Source organism: Ambystoma mexicanum, chromosome 10, assembly GCF_040938575.1.
Source record: "Ambystoma mexicanum isolate Mex_15411 chromosome 10, UKY_AmexF1_1, whole genome shotgun sequence".
NCBI lineage: Eukaryota > Metazoa > Chordata > Amphibia > Caudata > Ambystomatidae > Ambystoma > Ambystoma mexicanum.
In genome coordinates this window covers 637,325,813-637,346,568 of record NC_090932.1, presented here as the reverse complement: position 1 = coordinate 637,346,568, position 20,756 = coordinate 637,325,813, and positions in this window count along the sequence as shown.

Sequence of the window (20,756 nt, the reverse complement as noted above, 5' to 3'; positions counted from 1 at the left end):
TTTCATTTCAATTCTAAATAAAAATAAATAAATATTTCATTATTGCACACCGGCCTGGTTCATGGTCCATTGCGACAGAGGGTATCTGTTAAGGTGGGTGTGAGATGGGTTGGGTGCCTTCTCAAGAAAGAACCGAGGGTACAAATAAAAATAAAAAGGTGTTTTTTATTGTGCGCCACCTTCAGTGTCAGTGGAAGATGTCCCTGTCTGGAGTGTGCCGTGTTATAAAATCTGTTACAGGCAACTAAGCCCTTCTCTAGTGTAGATCACTACGAACATCCTCAAATACACAATGTCCCATTGGTTATACAAACTATAGGGCTCTCTATTACGTGTCCCTCTATAATTGGTTGGCACCCTTTTATCCCTTTGTAATATTCCACATGCGTAAGCAGCAGGCAGGCTGGCATCCAGGTGCCAGTTGGATGGCCACAACCATAGCTCCCCACCAATTAGCCCAGGCATCCATCATCACACTTGCAGCCTACTAGTCAATTAAAGCTTTGAACACGGCCTTGGAAATGTTCTCAGTGCTGAAGAATATTTGTATTTGTATTTTTATTGTTTTATATAGCGCCTTAATCCAAGGCGCTTTAGAAATAACAGCCAGTAATACAAAAAACATGGAACTGTAGAAGCAAAACAGTAAACATGAATCAAACCATAAAATCGGCATTTAGAACAATTTGCAAGTAAGAAGGGAGAGGAGAGGAGGGGGGTAGGGAAGGTTCAAGATGGAGAGAGTAATAAATGAAGTGAGCAACAAAGGAGGGGGTCACAGTAGAGACAAGAAAAGATAAAGATAAGCGATTTCGATACAGTTCATCATAGTGTCTATTTTCATCTCACCATGTGACTACAGACCACGATTTTAAGTCTTACTGCATTTAAAATACTACTATTTGATGAACCTCTGACGTCTTCAATGTTCTCGCTTTTGACTAGAGGCAGGAGTTTTGTTCTTTCACACGTTCTTTAATTATTTGTGCGCGCATCCAGGCCCAAGACGACCTTGACGTCTTGGTGTTGATCCAACCAAACCTTTCTTTGATCCACCTCCACGGTTCAGTTTTCGATTTCTAACTGCGCCACACTGAAAACGTCTTCCTGCTTTCGGAAATCCAGCTCTGCTAAAGCGCATTGTGGAATCGTCCATAGTCCTTAGACATCTTATGTATATATGTTAGCGCATCGCCGCAATCTATTCACTACATAACCAGCCTTAAAGAATACTTTGTCTACTTGCGTTACTGCGACTGAACACTTGTAAATAACTCAATAATTTCTTCATTATTTCTGTAGCATGAACATCTTCATTTCGAGCCTGAAATGTTGCTCATCTTTAATACCTTGAACTCAGTACTTATAACATCTTTTTGTCCTCTTGTCTTCTACATCTCTTCTGAGTGCATCAACTGCTTTCTTGCTTGCTTTTCCTTATTCCTGTGGGATTTCATTCAAATGACCATCACATTGTCCTGTATGCACGTACAGCTTCCTTGATCTTACTTCCAGGATTTTTTTTGTTGGTATTGGTATTTTTAATGGCAATGCACATGTCTCACATCCTGGCTCCCAACATATAGGCATCATGGGAGAGGAGCTTTGGGTTGGGGTACTCAACTCCACCTCTACACTCCACCCTCTGGGGGATTTATCAACCACTGTATCATCAGTCTTCACAACTAGACATCCTCGTCTGAAAAACTGCTTCTTTGGGACCCATATCTTAACTACTCCCTTCAAGCAACCTTCTGATTTCACATGGTCATCCTTATTCCAAGACATAAGCACGCACAAGCGTCCACAAGGACTGCAATAAATCCATTTGGTTCTTTGGGTACAGGAACTTCATTCCCTCAGGTGCATGGTTGCTGGCCTTTAAGAAGTCACTGATCTCTTCGTCTGTCAACGCTTTAGTCTACCATCCTGACTCAACATCAATCATGATCTTCATTCCCACAGCTTTCTTGGCAGTCTTCTTGCATTGTGAAATTACTATCCCGATTACACAGAATCCAAGCATGATCAAAACCAACAGAGCTCCAAGGAACATAAACATATCTTCCATCCATTGTGGGACCTATGAGAAAAGTACTCCAATCCAACCGTCATTTGTGATGTCTTCTACTTCATCTATCATTTGGACATGAAGCTTCTTCAGCATTTCTATGGCTTCTGTCAAGGTGCCATTCTCATCGGCATGAGCAGGTATGAACGTGCAACATGATTCTCCGATTTTGGCACAAACACCTCCAGCCATGGCTGTTATCATGACCAAGACATATCTATTCTGAAGAGTCATCAGTCGTATGGCTCTCTGCTCTTCCTTAATTGCCTTGAATCCCTTGATAGACGTAGTAATCGTCTGCAGGAGCTCCCAACTGGTTATCTGTAACCACTTGGTATTCGCTGCAGTCTGGATCCTTGGCATGAAGATTATCGTGTATATCGATGAAGTCTGACTGCATATTCTGTGCTCATACAGAATAGAATCAAAAGCTTCTATTGACTTGGCTAAGAAATAGTTCTCTCTTTTCATTTGATTCAAGAGCTCAACAGATCTCTTCTTCCTCAAATGAGCATCTGCTTTGGAAACTTGACAATGTTCAGATCACTTTTAGGAATCACCAATGCTGGAACATTAACATTCACTATAGAACACAGTCCTCCCCAATCCTTGGGCAGCTTCATTTAGGCTCTGGATCCACAAGCCCAGTAGTGATCCATTATCACTGTTGTTCCTATGCTCATTCCTGGCACGTCAAAAATTTGACTACAGTTCCTGTTTTCTCCAAGTTTTCTTGTGCCATTATTTCTGAAGCATATTTTTGCACTATCCAAAGGCACTATCTGCTGGAGCCCTCCTTTATCTTCGACCCATGTCAGTAGTTTAGCAAGTCTCGGCCATAAAGGTGTGCATCCATTCCGTACAATGTCAATTGTTGGTTTGCAGAAACCAATCACTACCCATGCTCTGCAAATGACCACTTCTTCTTCCCAGCCACCTGCTGAAAGTACTGATCCCCAAATCTTCATCTGGCCTCTGTTTTTCCATCTTTGGATGCCTTCTGCTGATTTTCCTGGACTCTCAAGTCTTTCGTTTACTTCCCATCTAATTCCATCCCCTTTCACTCCAGGGTGTTCATATCTTATCACATGATTCTTTGTGTGGGCTCTTGCTCGTCTATGTGTCTTGCACATAGTCATCTTGATCCGGATCTGTCTATTCCGTTGCCCATGCTAAATAAGCTGTTCGGCCCATGAATTGACCTCTTGTTCGGTATAGTGCAATGTGAGATAGGCAGTGAGCTGGCTGAACATCTATTTCAATGACCATGAATATCTTAGACTTACTCATACTATAAGGCAGGAGTGCACATACATAGCATTGCTCCTTTGAGGACTTTTGCCTACCTCTTTCATGTGCTGATACCACATGTTGTTTACCAAATGTGCTGTGCTGTCTAGATAATCATTTAAGGCCCGAAATGTTGTTAATCTTTAATACCTTGAACTCAGCACTTATAGAATCTTTATGTCCTCTCCCTCTCCTCTTCTACATCTCTTCTGAGTGTGTCAACTCTGCTTTTCATGACATCACCAATCTGCTTTCTCACTTGCTTTTCCCTTTTCCTGAGGGATTTCATTCAAATGACCATCATATTGTTGTGTATGCATGTACAGCTTCCTTAATGGAAATCTTACTTCCAGGATTCTTTTTGGTATAGGTATTCTTACTAGCAATGCACATGTTTCACATTCTGGCTCCCAACAAATAGGCAGAGAAGAGCTTTGAGTGGGGATACTCCACCTCTATCCAGGGGAACTATGTCCAGATGAAGGAAGATTCTGCCATCTTGTTTCTCGCTGACTCTCTCTCTCCTTCCTGTCTCCTGCACTTCCTATGGAGCAAAGCACTTTGGGTGAGATGTCAGAAGGACAAAATCCATTTCAAGAACAGGGATTGGATCACTAAAGTATGGCTAGCTTTAGTCCAATCACCTGAACTTTTACCTTTGAAAGAAGGGGTCTCGCAACACTTCTTTGATTCACTCTAGAACACCAGCAAAGAATTCACTGGACCACTTTTGGGAGAGTTGTACTTTACAAAGCCCTGAACCACTTAGGTGAAAAAGGAGCAGTTCAAGGCAGAGGAGACCTCTGTCCCCTACCCACTCCCATGGCACATTGGGGTTGACAGATTTTGTGTACCATGTCCTGCCATTCTGCACCTGAATATTCCAGGGCTGGGAGAGCAGATCCTGAAAGGACTCACCCTGTCCTCAAGCCCCTGGATTGAGTCTCACAGCATCTGAAGGGCCAGATATGCAAAGTCTACATATTTCTCCACCTCTAAACTGGCCATTATGTCTTCAAAGCTGAACTCGATGCTATCAAGGGCAAGCTCGATGCCATCAATGTAGAGGGATCCTAACTTCTAGCACTCCTCCAAACAATTGCTTGTTCATTGAACTGCTTGATGCTGCATCGTACCATTGCTGAGCTTATCAACTGCTGGGCTCAAATCAACTGCTTGATGACAGAACCCAACTGGAATTGCTGGAGTTTCACTTGCCTAATCTTACTTATGAGAGTCGGGGAGTGGGAGCGGGAGGTGAAGGCGGGATAGAAGGGAGGAAGACAAACAAAAATATGCTGACTAGGTCATGCGATGAATTAGAATGTTCTAGTGCTGAACATGAAAAAGGGGAAGAGGGGGAGGAAAGGAAGTTCAGGATGGCAAAGGTGAGAGGTACAATACATGCAAAAAGAAGTCAAATGTGCATGGACAAGTAGGCAGATTGCATTATGATATGATATGATATGATATGATATGGCATTTATAACCCGCCTATACACAAGTGTTTCAAGGCGCGACAAGGCAAGGGAGGGGGAAACAGGGGAAGACAGACAACGATCCTACTAGGCCAGGTGTCATTCAGATCTCGCAAGTGCAAGGGAGGGGAATGAGGAGAAGTGCGGGGGGAAGTGGAAGAGCAAAGTGCAGTACATGGGATAAAGAACAAAAAATAAATAACAATAAGTAAACAATAATGAAGTGCTGCCAGCAGGTGGCAAGAGAAAGAGGTAAGTGCAGACGTCAGTGTCAAGTGCAGGTAGTGGGACCGTAGGGATACAGAAAACAGTCACCAAGTGCAGGGATTGTCAGGAACCGACTAGCGGGGGAGGGATCTGGGCCTGAGAATCAGAGGTGGCCAGGTAACCAGTGCAGTTCCAGTGATAGCCAGGGAATCAGCAGGGGAGAAGAGGAGAAAAAGCAGACAAGAAGAGAAACATTTTGAGGTGCTTGCGGAAACGAAGATGATTTTCCTCAAGTTTCAATGAGGCGGAGAGGCTGTTCCAGAGGGAGGCCCCAGCCGAAGGGATAGATCTACCACCAGCTCGTTGCTTGGAGAAGCGACTGACCCTGAGGGAATTGGAGGCAGATGAGCAAAGAGCTCGAGAAGGAAGGTATTTAGGAAGAGATAGTTGAAGGTATTGAGGCCCCATGCCCCAGAAGGCCTTGTGGACGATGTAGAGGGTTTTGAACTGTATCCTTGCAGCCACTGGGAGCCAGTGCAGAGACTTCAGTCCCGGAGAGATACGATCCCTGGGCTTGAGGCCAAGGACAAGTGTTGCAGTTCTGTTTTGGATAAGTTGCAAAGGGCAGAGAGTAGAAGCAGGCAGATTTAGAAAGAGGCTGTTATAATAGTCCAGCATGGAGAGAACCAGAGATCTGGAGACAGTGAATTTCTGGGGGAAGGAGAGGAAAGGAAGAATACCTCTGAGGAGGTGTAGCGTGTAGTGTGACTTCTTAGAGATGTCAGAGATATGAGGAGAGAAGGAGAGTGTAGAGTCGAAGATGACCCTGAGATTTTTTGTCTTGCAGGTGGGAGCAGGAAGGGGGCCAAGAGAGGCCGGCCAGAGAGATACAGGAAAGGAGGGAGTGGGTGTGCCGATGAGGAGAATCTCAGTCTTACTGGCATTAAGGCAGAGGTCATTGGCAGCGCACCACTCCTGGATAGCAGACAGACAGTCGGAGATGAGGGAAGTAGAGGAGGAGGCTGAGGGTAGCCTGAAAATTAGCTGGGTGTTATCCGCGTAGCACTGAAAGTTTGGGCAGAGAGCAGCTATGCGGTAGGCCAGGAGTGCCAGGTATTGGTTGAAAAGCGAGGGAGAGAGGTTAGACCCCTGGGGGACACCACAAGTAGAGAAAAAGATAGCAGAGAGGAAAGACCCAAGTTGAACCTGGGAGGGTCGGTCGGAGAGGAAAGAGGCTGGCCACGACAAAGCCTGACCGGTGATACCCAGGTTATCATGGAGATGGTTGAGCAGGATGGCATGGTTGACAGTGTCGAAGGCAGAAGAGAGATCGAGCAAAATGAGGACACAGGGACACATTAGGAACCCAGAATGCAATTTTGACAATCAGGTATGAGTGAGTGCAGACTGGAAAAGCCTCACCTCATGGAATGTGGGGCTACATCAGGCATGCAGACAAGAGGTTAAGAATAAGCAGGTCAAGAGTGAAGATTGGAGAAACCATGTATAGGGCAAAATGTGGTACATCAAGCATACAAAAAGACAGTGAAAAACCAGAAGGAGAGGGCTACAGTAAAAAGAACAAAGTGCATAAGTGAAGGGTCAAGAAAGGAAGAAAGCAGCAAGCATATGGTAAGCAATGTGGCATGAGAAATAGAAGAGTCAAGATAATGGAGCTCCCAGTCACATTACGATGAGTGCAAGAGGGAAAGTCATACCCACATGAAGGGTTACCTTAATATGCAGCAACAAGGCAAGACAACATTGTTTTGGATGAGCATGTGGGAATGCTGCATGGGGGTATGTCAGCAACAATAGGCAGGTATACAAATGAAGAAGTCCCAAAGGGAGAGGTAGGAGGACAGAGGGGTGGCCCTGCCTCACTGAGCAAGATGCAGGAAGTGACTCAGCAGAGAGAAAAATAAACAGGCAGAAGAACTGTTGAAGTGCAGTGAAGTGTGAGTAATATGCTGTAATGAACAATGAACAGGACTCAGTGCGATCTGAAAACAGTGGTGCTGCAGCAGTGAACATACATAGCATAAGTAGCAGATAAAGGGGGTGAGCCAGTGGGAAGGGAATGGGGCCCTTCCTTACCTTAGGTGAAGAAAGGTATGGCAGCAAAGCGTCACACCAGGAGGCATGTCAATGTAGAAAACGGGTGAAACTGGAGCAACAGGGCAAAGGGGCATAGAATCATGCCAAGCCACCAGAAGCCCCGGTCAGGCACAGACAGGCAATGGGCCTTGAAGGGGGCCTTGAGAAGGGGACCCCAGCCAAGCCTGCTGGCTTTTAGTTTCTTCAGGCAAACCTCCAATCCATGGTGATCTTGAAAGGGGCAAGTGGTCCGTGGTTGAAAAAGATCTTTCAGTAATTTCAGCCTGGGCCTCCCTCTGTCACACAGAGTGCTGCAGGAGGAGGCTGACGCCTCACTCCCTGATGTTGCTGGGGTATTGGAGTTGCTCAGACAGGCATTGGGCCATTAAGGGGGCCTTAAGTGGGGGACGCCAGCAAAGCCTGCTGGCTTCCAGTCACTGGTGGAGTTTCTTAGGCAAACCTCCAATCTGATTCCACAAAGGCTGCCATAGATGCAGCTGAGTTGGGAAGAACGTTGCAGGCAGCAAACCTGGGAGATTCGATGGTCAGAGTCATCTACAGGCAGCCATCTTGAAAGGAGCAAGTGCTGTGTGGTTGAAAAAGATCCTTCAGTAATTTCAGCTTTGGCCTCCCTCTGCCACGTGGAGTGCTGCAGGAGGAGGTTGATGCCTCACTCTGTGATGTTGCTGTGGTAATCATTTGCCAATTACCCCTCATATTCAGAGTGCTACATTCTTCTGTCTGTCGCATCTTCTGTGTTCTTTCACAGGGGTAGGTTTTGTACAGTATTTTCCAGATCTATTGCAAATGGTATTTTTGATTTTAAAGTATATATATTTTTATACAACCTTAATTGGACATTCCCTTTATTTTAGACTGTATTAATGAGTAGTTTGGATCACATTCAAACCCTTCTTAAAAGCATAGCCTTCCCTCGACCCATGTCACTACAAAAGGTGAAGGAGGTGTTTGTCTTAACTGTGCCTGTTTTACCTTTATGATTGCGTTGGCTCTTGATTTTTCGAAGTGTGAGGACTGAGTGGGCCGTTTAGCCTCTACTCATCCCTGTACCCCTACGTGGCAGAATCCAATCTGTCACAGTAATGCATGATGAATTGGTGCACTAACCACTCAGCATGGACCCACTAGTAGTTTCAAAGTTTGTACCCCCTGGATCATAGCCTTTTCAGTCAACTAGATAGTAGATATTCCCTCTCACTCATTTTGCATCTAAAATGGCCTTCACTTTGTATTCTCAATCCTGATGAATAGTCTCTGGTTTTGGTAGTTATTTCCATTGCCATAAGCTGGGATGAAATGGCTTGATCATTGAAACATGGAATACAGGGTGGACCTTTACGTATGATGGTAGGGGTATTTTGATTGCACTTTTTCATATACGTGTGACAACAAGTAGCATGGTAAACATCTCCATATCCCCTTCAGATGTAAATGTATTGTAGAGACCCACACCTTGTTATCTGTGAACCTTCTTTATGACGCCTTTGCTTGCAGTATATTTTTTGGCTACTTCTAATGTATGCTTGATCTTGGTGCAGTGTTCTTGCAGGTAGGTAAATTACTGAATACAAGAGCACACCTTATGTTCAAACTAGTATCAAATATTGTTAGGAAAGTAAGGAGGCAGAAAACACCATTAGAACTATGATGTACAATGACAGTAGAAAGAATCGCTGTCCACTGTTTGTGGAATACTCACGTCCCCTGCCCACCAGATGTTTGAGAAACAAAAAATAATTAGGTTAAAAATTAATTCTGCATGGTTGACCAAATGATTATAAGGTCATATTTTAAAGAAATACATTTACAAATCAATTGTGCAATTACAGTCAATATACAATCAATACAAAAATGATTGTAAATTCAAAACATAAATCATAAATCAAACCTCTACACATTTTGGGATTACTATCCCTTCCTCAGGAGCAACGATATTCTCTGTATCAATCTTTATAGCGTCTTCTTAATGATATACAATCACAAAATAAAGAGAACCTATATTAGTTTACATCTTAAATTTCAAAATACAGGCCACCACCTAGACTGCTGTATCATCGGCCTATCATGACACATTGTAAGTTCAATCGCCTGGTGTATCCCTCAAGTAGATCATCCAATGAGATATCTTGAATACAGTTGTGTTATGATCCTACTGTATTGTACTCTCACTTATAAAAAGTGTGATCTGGTGTCTTGTCTGTATGCTTCCCTACAAGATAACATTCAATTAGCTTGTTCCTATGTATCACCAATAGTCTATCTCAGGAGCGATGTATCAATTGGAATACGTCTGCCACATACCTTAATTACTTTGGTGGCTTGCTAAGACAATTATAGTATTTCAAAGGATCTGGTGCCACCCATGGTATCTCCCTAAAGGGTCAACAAAACCTTGGCTTAGTGTCACAAGTATTGAAAGAGCTGTGGTAGTGTGCATATTATATAGAACCAATTATTTAGATCCAGGATTACCTCTCCCAAAGGGGTTCTAGTGTGGGTTGGAAGTAAGATGTAGGCTGCCCACCTCTCAGTAGATTCACCTATGCAAGTTGCAACTGGTCATGTGGAGAGGACAAGAATGTGTCCCAATAGTCTAAGTAGTCCCCAAGTTTCCCTGAGTCTCTCGAGTTGTCTCCAATCTCAAGGCTGTGCCCTAGTCCTTACTTACAATGTGCTCCGATCTGTAACACCTCCCGCATTCTATATCTTATCTTGCGATGAATGTCAAAATGGGCGCTTTAAGAAGGGGATGTCATTGCGACGTGAAGCGCGATGATGTCACTGGTAAACAAAGCAGGTAATGATGAGGCCAACTGTTCGCAATCTGACTTGTGTCTTAAAATAGAATGTCAGACTCCTAACATGGTAGATAATGTGATATAGGAGAATACATGAGCTCTAAGGTAAATATCATTTTCTGTGTACATCGTGTCATGAAAGATAAGGGAGTGAATGTCCTCATTAAAGAGATATAGCTAATGACTCATCAGAATGCTACTATTCTGGTAATGTGGTAGCTTAAATCTACAGTGTGCATGGTCAGATTACCAATTGGGTATATCTATGTTCTAACTATCTGCTATTGCGATGTGAAGCGCGATGATGTCACTGGTAAACAAAGCAGGTAATGATGAGGCCAACTGTTCGCAATCTGACTTGTGTCTTAAAATAGCATGTCAGACACCTAACATGGTAGATAATGTGATATAGGAGAATATATGAGCTCTAAGGTAAAAATAATTGTCTGTGTACATCGTGTCATGGAGGATAAGGGAGTGAATGTCCTCATTAAAGAGATATAGCTAATGACTCATCAGAATACTACTATTCTGGCAATATGGTAGCTTAAATCTGCAGTGTGCGTGGTCAGATTACCAATTGGGTATATCTATGTTCTGACTATCTGCCTAGTAGTGTACGGATAGTGTAGAGGATGACGTCCTCCCCTTAGTTGATGGAGGCTACTTGTGGTAGAGGTACCCGAGGTGAATGTAACCTGAGGAAAAAATCATGCTTAACATCTAGTAGGATTTCCAATACATGCAAAAGTTGTAGTCATAATGGTTTCACTACGTTCATTGAAAGTGTTACAACTCATGCATAGGTTTTTTGTCGAATATTCATAGGAATGATGCTAAGTGAAACTCTTTGTTAATACCATTTGGAGTGAGACTGTCTAGTTTATCTATCCAGTAGAGTTCTCTCTGGTTAAGTTTCTTTGCTAAATCCCCACCTCTATTGGCTTTGTGTACCACTTCCAACACCCTGAGTTAGGCCACAGTGTGTCTTAGCTCTGTGAAGTGTCTCGCTACTGGTGAGCACACATTTTTTGTTCTTATGTTGCTCTTGTGTTCATTACATCTTTCTTTAATTTTTCTGGCTGTTTGCTCCACATAGCACAAGCAACAAGTGCAGCTAAGGCCATGAATGAACAAGCTTGTATCACATGTTGCGAAGTCTCTTAACTTGATCTTAGCTCCCGTTTGTGGGTGACTCACATAGTTGCCTTTTATGATATTATTGCAACGTAAACATGGGAACGTGCCACTGTTCTTACTATGGAGTGTTTTATGTTGGTCAGTCTTATATCTTTCAGCTTTGACTAATTGATCTCTGAAGTTTCTACCTCTTTTGTAGGCTATACTGAATGACACACACACCTATGCAGGGACGTCATTTAGAGGTCGCCATTGAGACCCTTGAGGTCTACCTTGCTATGCCTGTGGTCTCCCATACTACCCCAATTTATTTTTTATAAATTGATGCTCATGGGCTGTGCCCAATGCCATGTGCCTCTTTGTTTCTAGAGTGGCTGGCTTTCTTGTTCAGGTTTGTTTAAAAAAACAGAGGGGTTGAAACCTGTAACACTTTAAGTAGTGATCCGAAATAAGAAAGAATAGGAATAACAAATCAATTGTCTTTCTGGAATTCTAAACAATAATGGATGGACTTGTTAAAGGTTTATTTCAGGCAAACTTCAGGGGGTGAATCCGTGATTTAGCCTGCTCTTAAACACCTCAAATTCACAATGCAGACAAAATCCTCCAAAAAGCATTTACGGCAGAATAGGCATCCATTTCGGACAATGTATTTTGCTTTTCAACAGTTGCAGTTATAGCATGTTTTTTTCTGCCGATACATATGGTGATCCATTCTTTATTAAATGTATATCACGTTACATTGATATTGTAACCATATTTTTCATAGTGCAGTTAGAAACAATGCTATGTGTGACCGCTACCTGTTTTGTCGAGGTGTAAACTGACGTGGTCCATTGCTTCCTGTCATGTCACTTTGGGGTGGAGTCAAATTACAGCACTTCCTGTGATATCATAAGAGGTCAAGGGTCATGTGATGTCACATCTGCTACCCCTCTCATTTTGGTGAAATTACGTCCATGCACCTATTTACCAAATTGAACAAGACCCCACAATACTAATTGCCACATTTATCAAAGAAATTCTGGATAAGGCACTGGAGAATGGTAGGATAAACCCCAGAACCCATAAATGTGTTGTTTCCAATACTTAAAGGGTGTTCTAATGTCGGGGACCTCTGTTACTGAGACGTTTCTCTCGGGATATGTGAACTCGCAGGACCAAAGGTGAAAGGGTGTGGCAACCGGTCTTCAGAATTTGTATGTGCTAGTGAGTTTCTCATCTCTATGATGAAAATGAGTTGTGGATTTGAGTGTGCCAAAATTGGAGCCACATTGAAAAGGTGTTTCAGTTCTTGGATGGTTTAGCAAATTGGTAATAGGTTGTACCACTTTAGAAAAACATGTTATGAAGATAAACGTTTGAACATCTTAGAAAGCTCTGAATACTTTTTACAGAGGTTGGTGATGGCCACTGATGAATGGTTTCCACTTCGTGGTTATTCTCTTCAGTGTTAAGATGGACCCTTGAAAGATGATTATTTGCATGTGCAAGGAGCTTTTCTCCAGTTTTGTGAAAGACTTGTGCTTTCTTAACCGGGTCAGGACTGTTTGCACATGTACTATATGTTCGAAAGTGTTCAGAGAATAGATGAAGATATCATCTATGTAGATGACAGCACAGATGCTGAGTTGTTCCCTCAGCACATCATTCTTAAAATATTAGAAAGCTGCCAGGGCATTGCAGATCCCAAAAGGCATCACCTGCTATTCATAAAAGCCAAATTGTGTGCAGAAGGCAGTCTGCCATTCATCCTTTCTTTACTCGCACCAGATGGTGTACTACTAGGAGGTCTAGTTATGAATAAATGGTCATGTCATTCATATGGTCCAAAAATAATGGAATCAGAGGAAGTGTATGCCCATTCATGAATGTCATCTTGTTAAGTGCCCGATAGTCTATTCATGTACATATATTTCCTTCCTTCTTTGGGACCAAAAACTGCTGTGATGCGGCTGGTGACTTTGAAGGGCCTATGAACCCATTCACCATGTATATTTTCATTTGCTTGATTTCTGGGGCTGTCAAAGTATAGTCCCAACTACATGGAATGTTGGCTTTCGGAACCAGATCGTTTTGGCCATTGTTTGGGCGATGCTGAGATAGGGTATTAGCTTGCCTCTTTTGAAAGTATTTTCAAAGTCTAGTTATTCTGGTGGTAGTTTTCTCACTAAACCTAGGTACAGTGAGCCATTAGATTCACCTTGAAGAACTGAAATAAATGGCTGGGGCTCACGCATGTGACACAGTGAGTAACACTGACTTTGTTAATGTTTTTATATACATTTTATTACCCTCAGCTTCCAATCGGTGAACAGGTCGACGTGGCCAACACCTGCAGTCCCATTATTTGGCAGAACTGAGGGGCATCTATGAGATGAAAACATATTTCTTCCCTATTGCCATTCCCACACAACAATGCCAATGTATGGACAGGTGTTCAGTGGGCCTAATGTGAAGGAGGAGCCATCTACCACTCTAACATTCTCAGGAGTTGCCTTTCAGGTAGTACACATTTGAAGTTGCTTTTCATACCTAATATCAATGCAGTTCCAAGTTGCTCCACAGTCTATGTATGCTACACCTCCCACCAAGAAATTGTTCTGCCACACCAATGTCACTAGTAAAGTAATGTGTGAGGTCTGTACCTGTATCACCGAGCAATCAACCTCTTCTTTGCTGGGCTTGTTAGCTCCCTGACCTCTTTGTGGGGGCATCTGTGAGTTGACTTTGTTTAGTAGCTCCCACCACTTTGTGACCCATCTTAGGTTTTGTTGGACATTCCTTTAGGAGATTACCTGTTTTATTGCAATGCAGACATAACTGTTTTTGCTGCGTCTTTCTCTCTCTCTCTTCTTTTGTGAGTGGGCCCTAGATTACTTTGATTTGCATTGACACAACTGTGGGGTCTGACGTCTGTGCTCCCCCTTCCTTCGGGCTAAAATATAGAACTCACTGACCTCCTTGTCCTCAGTTCAACCTTCTTTCTGCTAATCTATTATCCAATTGGAACACCAACTCAATATATTTTGAACAATCCACTAGAGGGTTTACTACCTAGGCTAACAAGTCTTTCAGTTCACTAGATAAGCCTTGATAAAACAGTGATGTTCTCTTTTCTTCAGGCCAATGTGTCTCTGCTACTAATCAGCTGAATGTTGAAGTGTAGGCCAAAAGATAATAAGAACCCTGTTTTAAGGTTGATAACTGGTTGTATAAAGCCTGAGCGAACATCGTTTTTCTAGTTCTCTTTGAAAGGCATTAAGACCATGCAACATTGGGTCCTCTCAATCCACTAAGAGTATTGACCAGCCAGTGGCATGTCTCTCTAAATAGGATAATATAAAGACCACCTTCTTACTTTTATTTGGAAACGTGGCTGGACGGCAAATGAAATGTAAACATTCTGGTTGCGCGAGCGTTACCGGAAGTGGTGTTAATACCTATATCTGATATGCCGATGAGTTCAGGTGAGTGGGATTCTGTGGTGTAGGCCTAACCTCCAACCTGAGAAAAGGGGTTGCTTGTGCTTTTGGAGCATTAACACTTTATGTCAGGGCTGTGTTTTCTGCTGTGCTTGCTTGCAATTTGGAACAAAGGTCCTGCAACAAGTCAGCCAAATCCTCCACCCTAATTGAAGAACCCATTAAGTCCAGGCCAAAATAATAAATGAGTGTAGCATTCTGGAATGTCTTACCGTAGTATTCACCTGGAGCATTGTGTTTCCTCCACCTCCTCTGCTGTTTTTGCTAATTGCCTGATAGGTACTAGGCTTGGAGAACCCCAGAAGAGGGAATGTTGATGGTGTTATGGTTGCTTGAGATTTCCTGATTGGTTACAGTTTCTCCAAAGAGTCCTTTAAATCAGATTACCTGAAGTGTGTGGGAGACCAGACTTCAATCTACTCAATGGCAGTTTCTTAATATGCCTTGATGAATAGACCAGCTAGGAAGGGTCAAGCATTGTCTAGTTGCTTCACTAGATTGATGTTGTTTAATCTTGCTTTTGTTTGACATCTGGGTTTGTTCTTGTCTTCTCTGGAGGAATTGGGCCCAAAGAGCATTGCGCAATATAAGATGAATAACACAGCATGGAACATGAGGTCATTAGAATGCTGAATGCGAGAGGAATGTGCTAAACCCAACCTCCAGGCTGTGATGTAATTTGTCTAATATATATTTTGCTCCTTCCTTTACAGGTGTTGGGGCTTACAAAGTACGCAGAACTCGAAGTGGAACAAACAGCGAGTTCGACAAAGCGTGTGGAAACCAGCGCGAACTGGCGCATCTAAAGTCGTACGTGTTTCGTCTCTTTTGGCCCACCGCCACAGGCAATGTTAGAATTGGAGCAGGATCGGAACTAAACCAGAAAGCCTCAACGACTGCAGCAGAGCTGAGCAGGAGCAGGTAAGCTCATCAAGAAATATTTACAACACTAATGGGAATTTGCTTGTGCACCATTTAAATACTCAGCTACTGCTGTGCTTCGAAAACCCTCTCTACTGTCTCAAAAGTCGGTTCCACTGGCCCTTAATTGAGCCTCCAAGGTGCGTAAGTCCTGGTTTCTGCATTTTAGAAGCTGAGTTCACGGATCCTGTATTCCTGTGCATGGGGTTTTAGGATACAAGTATGGTGCTTTAGTTTTGATATCATGGGAATAATAGGAGTGCCCATGCTATGTGCGAACTCAGCAGCTAGAAAGCACTGCAATGCACAGCACCTTTTCATGCTCCCTGTACCCGCATTTTTTGCAGTATCACTACTGGAAAAATATTTCATAGTATGCGCAATATATGCCAGCACCACCACTTTTAAAGCAAAGTCATGATTTAGTACCCTGACCCTCGAGAAATGCACTAACACAACCACCCTTCACACTCACACGGTGTCGTGCAAACAGATTCACTCACATCCCCATTCACACTCATTCAAAGTCTTGTATTTGTATTTGTATTTGTTTTATTTGTAACGCGCACCATCCGGCCCGGAGGCATCAGGGCGCAATTTAGACATGGTTACATAAGCATACAATTAAATATACTCAAAGCATTAAACAGAACATAGTATACAAGGCATACAGCAATATACATATTTACAGAAGGTAGATTAGAGCAGGAGTTTCCCAGGGCTGGTCCGGACATCATGGCTGGTTGGAGAGCCAGGATTTGGTTTTAGCTTTGAAGGCACTAAAGCATTCTTCGGATCGGATGGTGAGAGGGAGGGCATTCCAAAGCTTAGAGGCTAGGACCGGGAAGCTAGATCCACCCGCCTTTTGAAGTTTGAACCTAGGGATGGTTAGGCAGTGGGTCTGAGCCGTTCTTTGCGGACGGGTGGGCGCATGTCGGGATAGCCGGCTACAGAGGTATGGTGGGGCTTGGTTAGCTAGGTATTTGTGGGTGAGGCCTAAGGCTTTCAGTGAAATTCTCTGTTTGACCGGTAGCCAGTGTAAGTTAGATCTAGATTCCGAGATGTGGTGGTTTCGTGGGATGTTTAGGGCTGCTCTGATAGCGTTATTCTGGGTGATTTGCAGTTTGTTCATATTCTCTTGGCTCGTTCCAAGGTAGAGGGCGCTTGCATAGTCAATTTTGGCCATGATAAGAGTTCTGACCAGAGTGACTGCGTTGGGGGTGGTCAGGAATGTCCTGCAAGCTGCAATGAGTTTGCAGGTGTATGCTGAAGAGGATCTGACTGCATTTGTTTGTCTGGATAGGGATAGGGTGGCGTCAAGATAGACACCTAGGGTTTTGGTGTCTTTCGAGACTTGGATGGTGTTGCCATCGATGACAAATGATTGGTAGGATGGCTCAAGTTTACTAAGGCGTTGCGTAGTGCCCAAGATGAGGAGCTCAGTCTTGTCATCATTGAGGCATAACTGGTGTTGTGCCATCCAAGCTTGGATAACCAAGTAGACCTCGTTCAAGGCCTTAGTGTCAGCCAGGTAGTCACCAGTGATGGGAATGAGTATCTGGGTGGTGTCGTCAGCGTAGTTCATATAGGAGACACCCAGATAGTCAAGTACATCAAAAAGTGGTTTTGTAAAGACGTTATAGAGCGTTGGCGACACACAAGAGCCCTGGGGGACGCCGCAATGAATCCGGGAAGGATCTGCAGCTGCAGATTGAGAGAAGACCCGCATAGATCTATTACTCAAGAATGATTTGATCCAGGCCATGGCTGATGGTGAGAAATGGGCGGCCGAGTGAAGATGCTTGCATAGGATTTGGTGACTGACCAAGTCAAAGGCCGCAGAGAGGTCGAGTAGGAGTAATAAGGCAAGTTTGCCGTTGTCCTTTAACACTTCGATTTGGGTTTTTAAGTCAAGTAGAGCTGTCTCTGTTCCGTGTTTGGGTCGGAAACCAAAATATATAAGGCCTAGAAGATTGTTGGCTTCCAAGTGCTCTTGGATTTGCAGGTATGCTGCACGGTCTAGGATTTTTAGCAGGAACGGGACAGTGGTGATGGGTCGGTAGTTGGTGGGTATTCTAGGGTCGAGGGAAGGTTTTTTGAGCAAGGGGATCACCCAAGCATCCTTAAGGTTGTCGGGGACAGTTCCTGTTTTGAAGGATGCGTTGATGAAGGATGTGATAAATGGGGCCAGGTCGTGGGCGGATTCCTTAATAATTGGGGAAGGGCAGTGGTCGCCCTGGCAGTTGGACGGTTTGATCGTCAGGATAATGTTTTCTACCTCCGCAATGGTGAGCGGTGAGAAGGCAAATCGTTTGCAGTTGGGGACGTCAGGAGGGAGGGCCCCTGCTGGGATGGGAGGGCGATTGTCCAGTTTCAGGCTAGCATGTTTGGCTGTGATTTTAGATTGAAGCATGGTGATTTTATTCAGTAGCGCTGCCTGAATGTTGACACACCATTTGCTGTCTTTAATGCAGGTGTCAGGGGGAGTAATGGGGGTTTCAAGCTCTTTTAAAATCTTAAATAGTTCCTTGGAGTTGGAATCAGCATGCAGAATGCGATTATTGAGGGATTCTTTTTTTGCCTCTATAATGGCTGCTTTGTAAGTGAGCGAGGCCAGGAGGAAGCCGTCTTTATGCACGTCAGAAGGGTGGCTTTTCCATCGGTTTTCGGCGCAGCGTTTGGATTTACGGAGTATTCTTAGCTGTGGGGTGAACGAAGAGTTCAGGTGAGCACGTGGTTTGGCCTTCCTCAGTTTGATGGGGGCCAAAGAATCTATAGCTGTCAGCATGCTGCAGTTATAGATGTCAGCTAAGGCAGTCGGGTCGTTACAGGAATCAGTAGCTGCTTTAAGTGAGGGGAGTAGTAGAGGGAGGAGTTTCTCTTTGGTTATGTCCTTTTTGTTTCTGTCGGGAGAGCCGGCGCTATCGCGGTTGGGATGCGGCGGGCGGCTTCAATATTAAAGGTGATAATGTGGTGGTCTGACCAGAGGCAGGGGGTAATGGCCAGGACATTGATCTTACAATTAGAGCTGGCTAGCCAGTCAAGGGTCCTGCCTTTAGAATGTGTAGTGAAGTGGGAGAATGGAAGAACAGGCTCCCGCCCTTCCCCTCTCGCGCTTGGCCTAGAGGATCACGGCCTAGACACCCGCCACGAGAGGAGTTTGCCTATCTACCAGACGACCAAATACCCTGGTACAGGAACATACGGATGTGCCCATCTACCTGCCCAGCAGCCCGCCCTGCCCATGCCGACACCTGCGGCACGGATCAACTCGACTAAAACCTACACGTCGTTAGAGATGCCATGACGACCTAGCCAACGGTCAGCACACCTGTGCAAATATACACACCGGACAATCCCACACCAATCCACACGAAGAATATACTCAGTGCTATGACGTAGGCGACAGACATACTCACGGACGTGCATCTTTATTATTTTCCACATAGGCTCTCAAAATGCAGAAACGCAAGACGCATCATGAACTTATATAAAAAAGGCTTGCTCACGCTTCTTCTAAGAGCCATGTACCATAATGAAGAATATAACGGGGACACGATACTGAGGATAAAGCAATATGATACTGTAACCTAAAGCGCCCTGCATCAAACGGTTCCACCTATGCACTAGGCCCAAGTAGGCCGCAGGCAAAAGCTTCCATGAACATTGAATGAGCAAGAACTGGGTTGCTGACCCTGCAAAATGAGCCCGACGAAAGCACACCACCAAGGGCACGATGTTGCAACCTCGCACGCTGCAAGCCAACGCCAAGGTCGCACCTGCAAGATAAACCAGGCACACAGTAGGAAAAACAATATTAATTGTGTTGAATTTTGCCTCAAACACGGTCCCACCTCACGTGACAGAGCCAAATCTGACAAGATGCCAAGCCCAAGAGGAAGGAGACGCCTGAATCCCACGTTTCAAGACACAGGCAGATACAATTAAAAGACACATTGGACATCTGCAGCAGTGGGAGTAGTCGACCTCCCAACATATGAATAAACCCTCACATTGTTTACACCTACCCATATTAAAACATTGTTGCAAATGACAGGTGCACCGCGAGCTGGGAACAGCGATAGTCCCAGACTGGGAGGCTCGCGAGCGGACCAATTAGAACATGGGGTTCTTATCACTGACGCCATTCACATTGACCAATCCTCAGAGGTCTTCATGTAACAATTTTCATGTATCAAATTGAAGGGACAGCCCAGGTATACCACCTGACTAATCCTCAGCCACTAACACCGTACTCTATATGTGCGCTATACTAACCCTACCACTCGAGTAACCAATCCAGAGTGGAAATAGGTTTTTTACTAAACTTTGTAAGATGACGCAAGTAGCGCGTCATACTAAGGTAAAAAGGGCCTGCGAGCCCCACGATTGTGTGTGTGTCAGGACGGACGGGTACGCTCCTTGACCCATACCTGCCGTTTTGTCTAATAAACAGCAGAGTCACCTTGCTTCTTGCGTGTGTCTCATACTCTATCTCTTTTGGGATATACGGGAGGAGTTGGGGCCTCCCTGCCCGGTGGTCTGCGGACGGCCCGGCCGACCCCGGCAGAATTTCCCCCCGACAAGTTGGAGGCACTGCTGAGATCTGTTTAAGATCTGCTTTTTTATTTTTACTTTTTTCCAGGTACTACTGTTGCGAGGAGGCCCAGCGGTGCGGCCCCCTCTGCCGTTGCCCCCTTCTGAGGACTACAGGACCATCGCGGAACTGCGAGAAGACCGGACAGCGCAATCTGGATATTGGCCTTCGGGAGCCGGTTGAGAAGTATCCCGCCCGCGGTTGGCGAGTGTCCAGACGTGGTCCAGACGAGGGGAGGTGGCGAGCCACTTGGAGGGGTGCACGCAGTCGAGCAGCCCCGCATCAAGAGAACTTGGTGAGCATGCCACGCACAACAAGCAATGTGAAATTGTGAGGGAGGGGGGAGGAATTAAATACGGGAGGTGGGAGGTGTTGCACAGGTGCGCGGCGAACGTTTTGACAATTTAGTGTTGGCAATGAAATGAATGATAGCCGAACGAGTGCGAGAGCAGTCGGTTACGTTACGCCAGAGAGGGGGGCGGAGCACAAAAACATCACGTGCGGCCGCTCGTAGACACTGATTGGCCTAGGTCGCGACTACGTGTAAGTGTGTGTGTGTGGTTTCCTACAATTTGGCATTTATTGATCAATGAGTAGATGAGGATCCCTATTGTTTGAGCAAGAAACTCGATAGGTAGATGACGTTTCCCT